Below are 8,630 nucleotides of genomic sequence, written 5' to 3' on the forward strand. Positions count from 1 at the left end.
GGGGGGGGCACTTGATTTGGGCCGTTGAGGGGGTCTGGGGGAGGGGTCACAGTGGCTTGCTTGTTCAGGTCAAGCCGTTTGTCTGGTACTTGTGGATTTTAAATCAGTAGTTGTTAGTTTGTTGTTTTGTGGTCTTCAGCGAATGTTTGGAATGACTTTCAAATGTTTTAAGCCCCCACTTTGATTTTTTTCACGTATTCTAATATTTTAGTTGTCTTTCATATTTTATCAACTTCACTTTGTGAAATTTTGTCGGCTTATCATGGGATGTTTTTTTTTTCTCCTCCTGGTCAATATTTTGCACTTTTTATTTTTTTGTCCACGACTTTAATACTTTTGTTTTAATGGGGATGTTTTTCCTCACATTCCGCCTGCGTCACTTCTTTTTACTCTGATGGAAGGTGTTTGATGTGCTTTTTCTTTGCATTTTTTTTTTCAGGGGTTGGACGCCACTGCGCCACCCTCAAAGGGGAAAGACACCATCTGTGACAGTCTTGCACCTTTTGCATACTTTGATGTTAACTTTGTGGATGAGTTTGTGGAGGAAAAGGTCATCCGTCCTCATCTTGCACCTTTTGCCATCGCGTCTTTTATCTTTGTATTTTTCTCGTCAAACAAAGAAAAAAAAAAAGGCCTTCATCCGGCTTCGTCTCATCCATCCATTTTGTGTGGGGGCTCCCGCCTCTCACAGGCACCGTCCGCCTCCTCGCCCCTCTGGCGGCGGCATTCCTGTGAGTGAGTGTGCGCCACAGCCAAATGATTTTCTATTAGAGCCTGCGCCTGTTAACAGCGCTCCATTTGATCACGCTAATCAAATTGAAAACCTTCATCTCACCGGACAAACGCCTCGCAACCATGTAAGCGCCTCTCTTTTTTTAAGTGCGCATGTGTGTAGTTTAAAAAAAAAAAAAAAAATCAATAGTCTGCCATTTTGTGGTCATCGTAAACAAGTGTCCAATCTGAGGCGCTCGGATTTCTTCCTATAGAAAGTCATGAAAACAGAAATAAGTGCAGCTATTGGCCGACCCATCAAGAGCAAAACTCCAGATAGAATCGACGCCCTACAGAAGCAACTCGCTGCCACATCGATATGCCAATGGCAGGAGGAACGCCAGAGTTTGGGCTGTTGGACTCTCACGCTGAAATTCACGGATTAAGTTTGGGGCCTGAATGCAGCACAGTCTGGATGCAGCAGCCAATCGGATCGCAGTGGGGCGGGGACTCCTAATGCCTCAACTCCTCTCTCAGCACATTGGTACGGCACTAATATAGGTGTGCAATAAAGCGCCGCGATTTGCGAGGAGGGGCATGCTGAGTGAAAAGCCACGTATATTTGAAATACATTTGTGGGGGGAGAATAAATAAAAGCAATATTAAAATCCCTCAAAATTCTGGGGGAAAAATGGCTGATAAACATTCAATATATGTCTCCCGAGAAAAACGGGGGGCAAATGAAATAAATAATACCCCCACCCCAAAAAAAAAATCATAATAATTGGAAAAAAAATTAGCAAAAATATGCAAACCAGCAATGTCAATATGCGGGGTGGGGGGGTGCTTCACCGTTTGTGTTTTATAGGCTGGATAAACACCACCGGCATTAAATCTACGAGGAAGTCATTCAAAGCTGACATTTGAGTCAGTCATAATTGTTCATACACGGCACTTGTTGTTGTTGGCGTCTGACCAAAAAATGAATAAATAAATAAGAAGAATAATTCAAATTGAGAGATTGAGCGTTGAATCAACAAAGCCATTACCTCCCTTAAACGCGCACACACGGTCAAGATTCGCACATGCTGATAAATGACCGATTAAAATTAAACGTGAATCCATTACGAGTCCCGTCTGAGTCATCGTGTCCTGATAATGATCGACCGGGTATGCGCCCGCACGCACACGCACACAGTCAGCCAAGTGAAGCTAATGTTAAGGGAAATGTGTTGCTGATGAACACAGCCTTAAACCTCACAGACACTGCATCGGGTTCTGAACTGGATTCAACTTGGTTTGACATTAGATGTGGCGTTGTCATTGTGGTCAAGAGCAAATCTGTTTCCGGTTTGATTCAACTTGGTTTGACGCTGACTGCATGTGGTATTTCCGCTGCTGTCAACAGCAAATCTGATTCTGAACCTTATTCAACTTGGTTTGTCGCGTTTACACTGCGACCAAAGTTTCCTCCCACATTCCAAAAACAAGCATGGCAGGCTAATCGAACCCTCTAAATTGTCCTTCAGTCTGAGTGTGAGTGTGAATGGTTGTTCCTCTATGTGTGCCGTGCGATTGGCTGGCAACCGGTTCAGGGTGTGCGCCCCCCCCCCCCTACTGCCCAATGACTGCTGGCATAGGCTCCAGCACGCCTGTGAACCTTGTGAAGATGAAGTGGATTGGAAATGACAAATTAGCCAATCCAAAGAAGCACCAAAGCCAAACCGGACCTCAGATGTTCTTTTTTAGGGGGGGAGGGGGTCAACTTTTTTTTTTTCCATGCCAACTCAGCCCCAGCTGTTCTGTTCAACAACCCCCCACCCCACCTAATCGCTGCACTTTTTTTTTCCGGTCTCGAGCCAGTGCACATCAGCACGTCCCGTTAAGTCTCCACCGGACCATGAACCGGGTTTGATTAACACGCTCGCGCAAACACAACAGAGGTGGCAAAAGATGTCCTACACTGCATTTAAGTCTGAGTACAGCTTGAAAAAAAAAAGTATCTGGCAAAAAAATACAAACCGAGTCAATTCCTTTCCTTCAAGAAAAGTAAAATATGCAGAGCTTATAATGTACTTAATCATCAATGCACAATGTAATTTGTTGTGTCAATTACAGAGGTGGCAACACAAAGGACTTGTACTCGATTACTTCCCACCACTGACGCACATGAACACAACTGAACCCTGCAAAGAGCACGCGCAAAACCTGCAACCAATGCTCTGTTCTTTCCGCCTTGTTATGGCGCAAAGTGCAGGTTGCGCGCGCGCGCGCACACACACACACACACACACACACACACACACACAAATAAATACACGCCAATGTCACAATCTGACTACTCCACAACAAACACGTCATTAGAACGTGCACGTGCTAATTTGGCGTAAAACCCCCAGTGAAAGCGTGCGTCATGACGCAATCGTGCATTTCCAATTTTACGATTCATGTGAATTCGAGTATTTGCGCGTTGAACATTTTGACACGAAAAGTCCAACTGAAACCTTTTTACGCCCAAGACATTTCGTCAAACGCGCTACGACAAGGATTCTATCGGAGCCAAATGGTCACGTGACGGCGAAAAAGTGCCTTTCGCGTGCACGCGAGTGACTTTTTCGACAAAGTGTGGGGAGTACGAAAGACACTTGTGAAATCCATCCCCAGAATGGCACGTGTTGCATTTGAGGGCTTCATTTCAATGTGATGACTCGCCGGCGTGCACCCGAACGCGTCTCGGGGAAAAAAAAAAAAAAACATCAAAACAAAGCGTCCAACTGCCGTGCGTTTGACGCGTAAATAATCGGGATCAACTTTTCCTACCTTTCCACAGCACGAGCAGCAGCGTCCTCCAGAAGCGCGCGCGTCCCCGGGGCGCTCCCGCTCCTCTCGCCCGCGGAGCCTCCATCCTTCCTCGGGCGGGGAAGCTCGGCGCGCACGGCCGGCTGAGGCTCCTCGATCCCGGGGTGATGGCAGCGCGTCTCCTCGGTGGCCGACTACGGCGAGCTGCGGGGAGCCGTCGGCGACCTCATGGCGGACTCGAGTCCAAAGTGCTGACGCTCCGAATTCGGGAACCGGAGCGGAACCGGATCCAGCAAAGAGAAGAAGACGCGGGAAGCTCCTTCCTCGCGCTTACAATCCAGAGTTGAGACACCTGCCGGCAAGTTGAGAGGACCAAAAAACAACAACGAAAATCACAAGTCCAGTCTTCAACTCGCGCAAAAAGTGAGTCACGTGATTGGAATACATCCGAAAGGGTTTAGGGTGACAACGACGACGACGATGATGAAGAAGAAGAAGAAGAAGAAGAAGATGGTGCGCTTCTCCTCGCCACCCAACTAACACTGTGCTGCTCCAGCGCGGGGCTCTGACTATAACTCCGTGCGCGCGTGTGCGTGTTAGAAAGCGAGTGCGCGTGTGTGTGTGCGCGCGCGTATCAAGTCGAGAGTGGCTCGGACGCGGGATGGAAGGAGGAGGAAGAGGAGGGTCCATGTGGTGATGAAGGGGGGTGGGATTTGGCAGTTTGACTGACATTTCAGACAGGGGGGCGCGAGTGTCACCCCCCCACACACACACACATACAAACACACACACACACTCTTCATTTAGCTTCAAGAGAGAAACCTGTCTAATTGTTTTCTTCCTTACTCAGCATGACTTTATTGTCAGTGTAGATTTATTTCATATTATGTTGAATATACATCATGCGGGTTTTTTGTTATTTTTTGTTTTGATTTGAATGCTTTTCATTTTAGGTTTACTTTTACATCTGCCCAAGGAACTGCCGATGAAATTCAGCTTCATTGGGCTCGCTCAGGCGCATTTACATTGTATAATGTTGATTAATTGTGGCAAGTCCTTTTTAAAATAATTAAAGGAAATGAAATGTATTTTACACATTTTTTACAGGTAGTTAATCTTAAAAAACATTTAATTTGTGGATACTATCACAAATGTATATTTTACTGTTTTTGGAACTTTAGTTTTACTTTCATTTATATGGGTTTTTAATTTAATTAACTCTTTAAAATACTTTATGTATTCTCGATCTTTGCTATTATGCTCATTATTTTACTTTGAAAACAAATCATTTTTTCATTGGTACAGGCATTTAATTGTATTTTTATTTTGGCTGTTATTTTAACGATACTTTATTTTAATAATTTTTCTATTGGTATTTTGGCATGTACAGGACTGATTTTTTTAAGTATTTGCATTCTTTGATTATACATCTACTTATTAATACATGTCAATGACATCATCATTGCTTATATTTTACCAAAAAATATGTATTTCGTCGTCATATCTTTGAATGATCCATTGCAATCTTTTATGAATCAATTTTAAAAGTCAAAACACATAGCCAGTCACGTGCCCATTAACGATCAATAAGATGATCGAGTCTTCGAGTCTCCGGGAATGCGTGCGCGTGCGCGAGCGGCGCGCGTGTCCTCTCTGTATTATTCATCAGCTGACACGCGCGACACCTGTTCTCCGTGTAATCGATCGGCTCTACAGGCGAGCGTGCACCACGTGACCGCGCCTCGGTGAACCACTTTGTAATAAAACGCATCCACTTTCGATTGACTCTCACTAGCGTGTTTGTGTGTGTGTGTGTCTGTGCGTGTGTGTGTGCGTGTGTGTGTTTGAGAGACTCTGGGGAATCTTTTGGGGAGGAGCAAGCGCACCCTCTGGTGGCCATCAGGTATCCATGCATCCTTCGTCTTGTCCTTAATTCGTCACAAGGAAGTTTGTGACGGTGTGTTTTTTTTTTGTTTTTGGTTTTTTTTTTTGTTTTTTTTTTTTATAAATAACCCGGCTCGTGAAGGATTGCTGTGCTGGATTTGTGCTTTTTTTTTTTTAGGGGGCACGACCAGTCATTTCGGTGTGAGCGTCTTCTCCTTGCCAGTGTTCTCACTTAGCGTGCTAATGTTGCTAATGCTCCAACGATCTAACGTTTTTTGTTTTTTGTTTTTTTTTTTTACAGGTATCAGACGATTGCTAAACACCATCTTTATGTTACTTTGTTAGCTCATCTTAAAAAGTGTGTTTTCATGAGTTTTTGTGTTGAAAGCATGTGGGAGGAGGAAAAATATCTTTAAAATGTTTTTAGTGTCTTTCAGATGCTGGATTTTCAAAACCTCTTGAAGAAATTTGTCTTAAAGCACCTGGACATGACCAAAATCTCCCTAAAATGGCCGTTTCAGACCAAAACGGTCCGTTGGTTATTTTTCAGGCATGTCTTCTTGAGACTTTTTTGTATGTCTTCTCATGATTTTCATATCAACCAAATTTCATGATGCTAAATGAGCTTCGGGGGCAAAGTTTAAAAGAAAAGAAAAACAAGGGACAAGTTTATCTTTGTAGAACCCCTGTAAAAGTGTTGTAAACACGGCAAATCAAACCAACATGGCGGACTTCCTGTGTGTTTCTGAGAAGGCTTTCTTCAGAATTTCTTGTGGGTCTCATTATGATAGCCATGCCAACCAAATTTCATTTTGCTCGGTGGAATATGCTTTGTGGGCTGGATTTTCAAATACTCTCAAGAGGGAGTTGAAAATAATGACCAAAATGACCTTGAAATGGCCACTCCAAACCAAAATGGCTGACTTGATGTGTATTTTTAGGTGTGTCTTCTTGTGACTTTTTTGTGGGTCTGCTCATAATAGACAAGCAGAATTTCAAGCAGCCAAGTGTAACCTTTAGTCAGGTTCTGACAATGTGGAATCGGCCGTTGCACCGTTTTCCACGGGATGCCGTAAATTTCCCTCCAGATCGGAAGTGAGTTAGCAATTTCTGGCCTAGATCGGAGCCATCTGCGGGGGTCCCTGGTCCTGTTCCTTGCTACGATATGCTTTTCTTTGTTTTGGCTTTTGGGCTGCGGGACCCAACTCTCTTTTTGATCTGTTACCACGGCAACCTGAACCTTTCCAAACGACCCAGAGGACCGAGATGGAGCATCTGCCGTTCAAATAAAACCTTGGACCTTGGCGGAGGTTTCATTTCAATTTGTGCCTCCAACGGTCGTCCTTATATCGCCGCGCCTGATTGCACCGTAAAAAGGAGCACAGCCGTTTCGAATGGGCCAGACGCAGAGTTTGGGTTTTAGACGACTTGAAAAGTGCGCCGTCATCTCTTATCACAAATCTATGCCGGGTTATGACCGGCGACAGTGACGGATGGCTTCTTTTTCCGATGCGTAATGAATGAGCATTCTGGGATGCAGGCTTCCTCTGATAGCCACGAATGAAACAACGCAAATCGTTATCAAGTTCTCAGACTGCTCACTGGGGTTGACATTTTTATTTTCATAATGCCATTCATTTTTTTGCGGATTAGTCTGAATATACCTGTCAAACTAACTTCAAATATTGGATTTAAAAAAATTAACTCTTAAATGATTGTAATTAAATAGAAACATAAGTCATGTGAGTATTGTTTTTTTCGCCAATGTGAAACTTTGTACTCGCTTCGCCTCGCAGCAGCTAACCAGACTACGGGTTGTGCTACGTCACGCACGGCGTCCTGTACACTCGGCGGGATTTGTGATCACACTTAGAGAGCAGAAAGGAGGAGATTATTGTTGCGGTCTGCGGGCACGCCCACCCGTACAACTCGGCTCTTGTACCGCAACAAAAATAAACGTGAGCTGGCTTGGCGCTTCGTGAGGTTGGCATACATGGTATGTATTTTATTATAATAATAATATCTATTTTTTTTTTACAACTGTTGAACTGTAGAACACTTTTTCACCAAATTCTCCCCAGGAATAAGTGTGAAAGTCACAGGATTCACAAAGCAAAGTCATTCACAATTAAACAAGGATTTCTAAATGATTCATGAAATTAAATCCGCACACCCACAATGATCCCCCTCGTTTGTGTTTCTCTTCCTAAATCAACACAAGAAGCCACGAAGAACACAACATTCACTTTTAAAGTTTTTTTTTTCTTACCGGTTGCATCCTGCGATTCATGACAAGCTGCGGTTCGCGTGTGTCGGGTTTCCGTGAGCAGGCAGGTGATCGGGCCAACTGAGCTACGTCCAAAAATCCAAACATGTCACACGTGACATGCTTTTAAGCACTGGCGGCGCGGTGCTCCAGTGGTTAGCGCTTCACAGTGCAGAGGTACCGGGTTCAATTCCAGCTCCGGCCTCCCTGTGTGGAGTTTGCATGTTCTCCCCGTGCTTGCGTGAGTTTTCTCCAGGTACTCCGGTTCCCTCCCACATTCCAAAATTATGCATGGCAGGTTGATTGAACACTCGAAATTGTCCCGAGGTGTGAGTGTGCGCCCTGCAATTGGGTGGCAACCAGTTCAGAGTGACGAGACAACGAGAAACACCTGGACAGGACACGAAGGCTTGAGGGAGCCGATTGGTTCAACGCGAGGGAAACGGATCACGAGAACAGGTGGAGACAAAAAAGGGCACATGAGGGAGCAAAACCAAATGGAACCTCAACAAAAACAGAACGGCATGAATGAACGAACTCTAGCACTTCGGGAGAATTGAGCTCCCATTGACTCTTAATTGTGAGATCGCCCTCTGCAGGTTGGGAGTGCATCTGACTGAATCTTGTAGATGTGAATTAAGATCCTCCACGCGGTCGACCATCTGCAGAAAAACCACAGGAGGCAACGTAACAAAAACCTATGGCAGAAAACAAAACGTGACAGGAGCACAGTGACACTCAGAGCTCCCCAATGACTCAACAAAGACTGACAGAACCCAGGGAATGAAATACAAGCAAAGTGACGAGACAACGAGAAACACCTGGACAGGACATAAAGGCTTGAGGGAGAATTGAGCTCCCATCGACTCTTAATTGTGAGATCGCCCTCTGCAGGTTGGGGACATTGGCCATAAGTCTTGCCCCCACTGATGCAGATTTCCATATTGGTTCTGTCAGGGGACATTTTGTT

Source organism: Hippocampus comes, unplaced genomic scaffold, assembly GCF_001891065.2.
Source record: "Hippocampus comes isolate QL1 unplaced genomic scaffold, H_comes_QL1_v1.1 scaffold78, whole genome shotgun sequence".
In the NCBI taxonomy this organism is placed as follows: domain Eukaryota; kingdom Metazoa; phylum Chordata; class Actinopteri; order Syngnathiformes; family Syngnathidae; genus Hippocampus; species Hippocampus comes.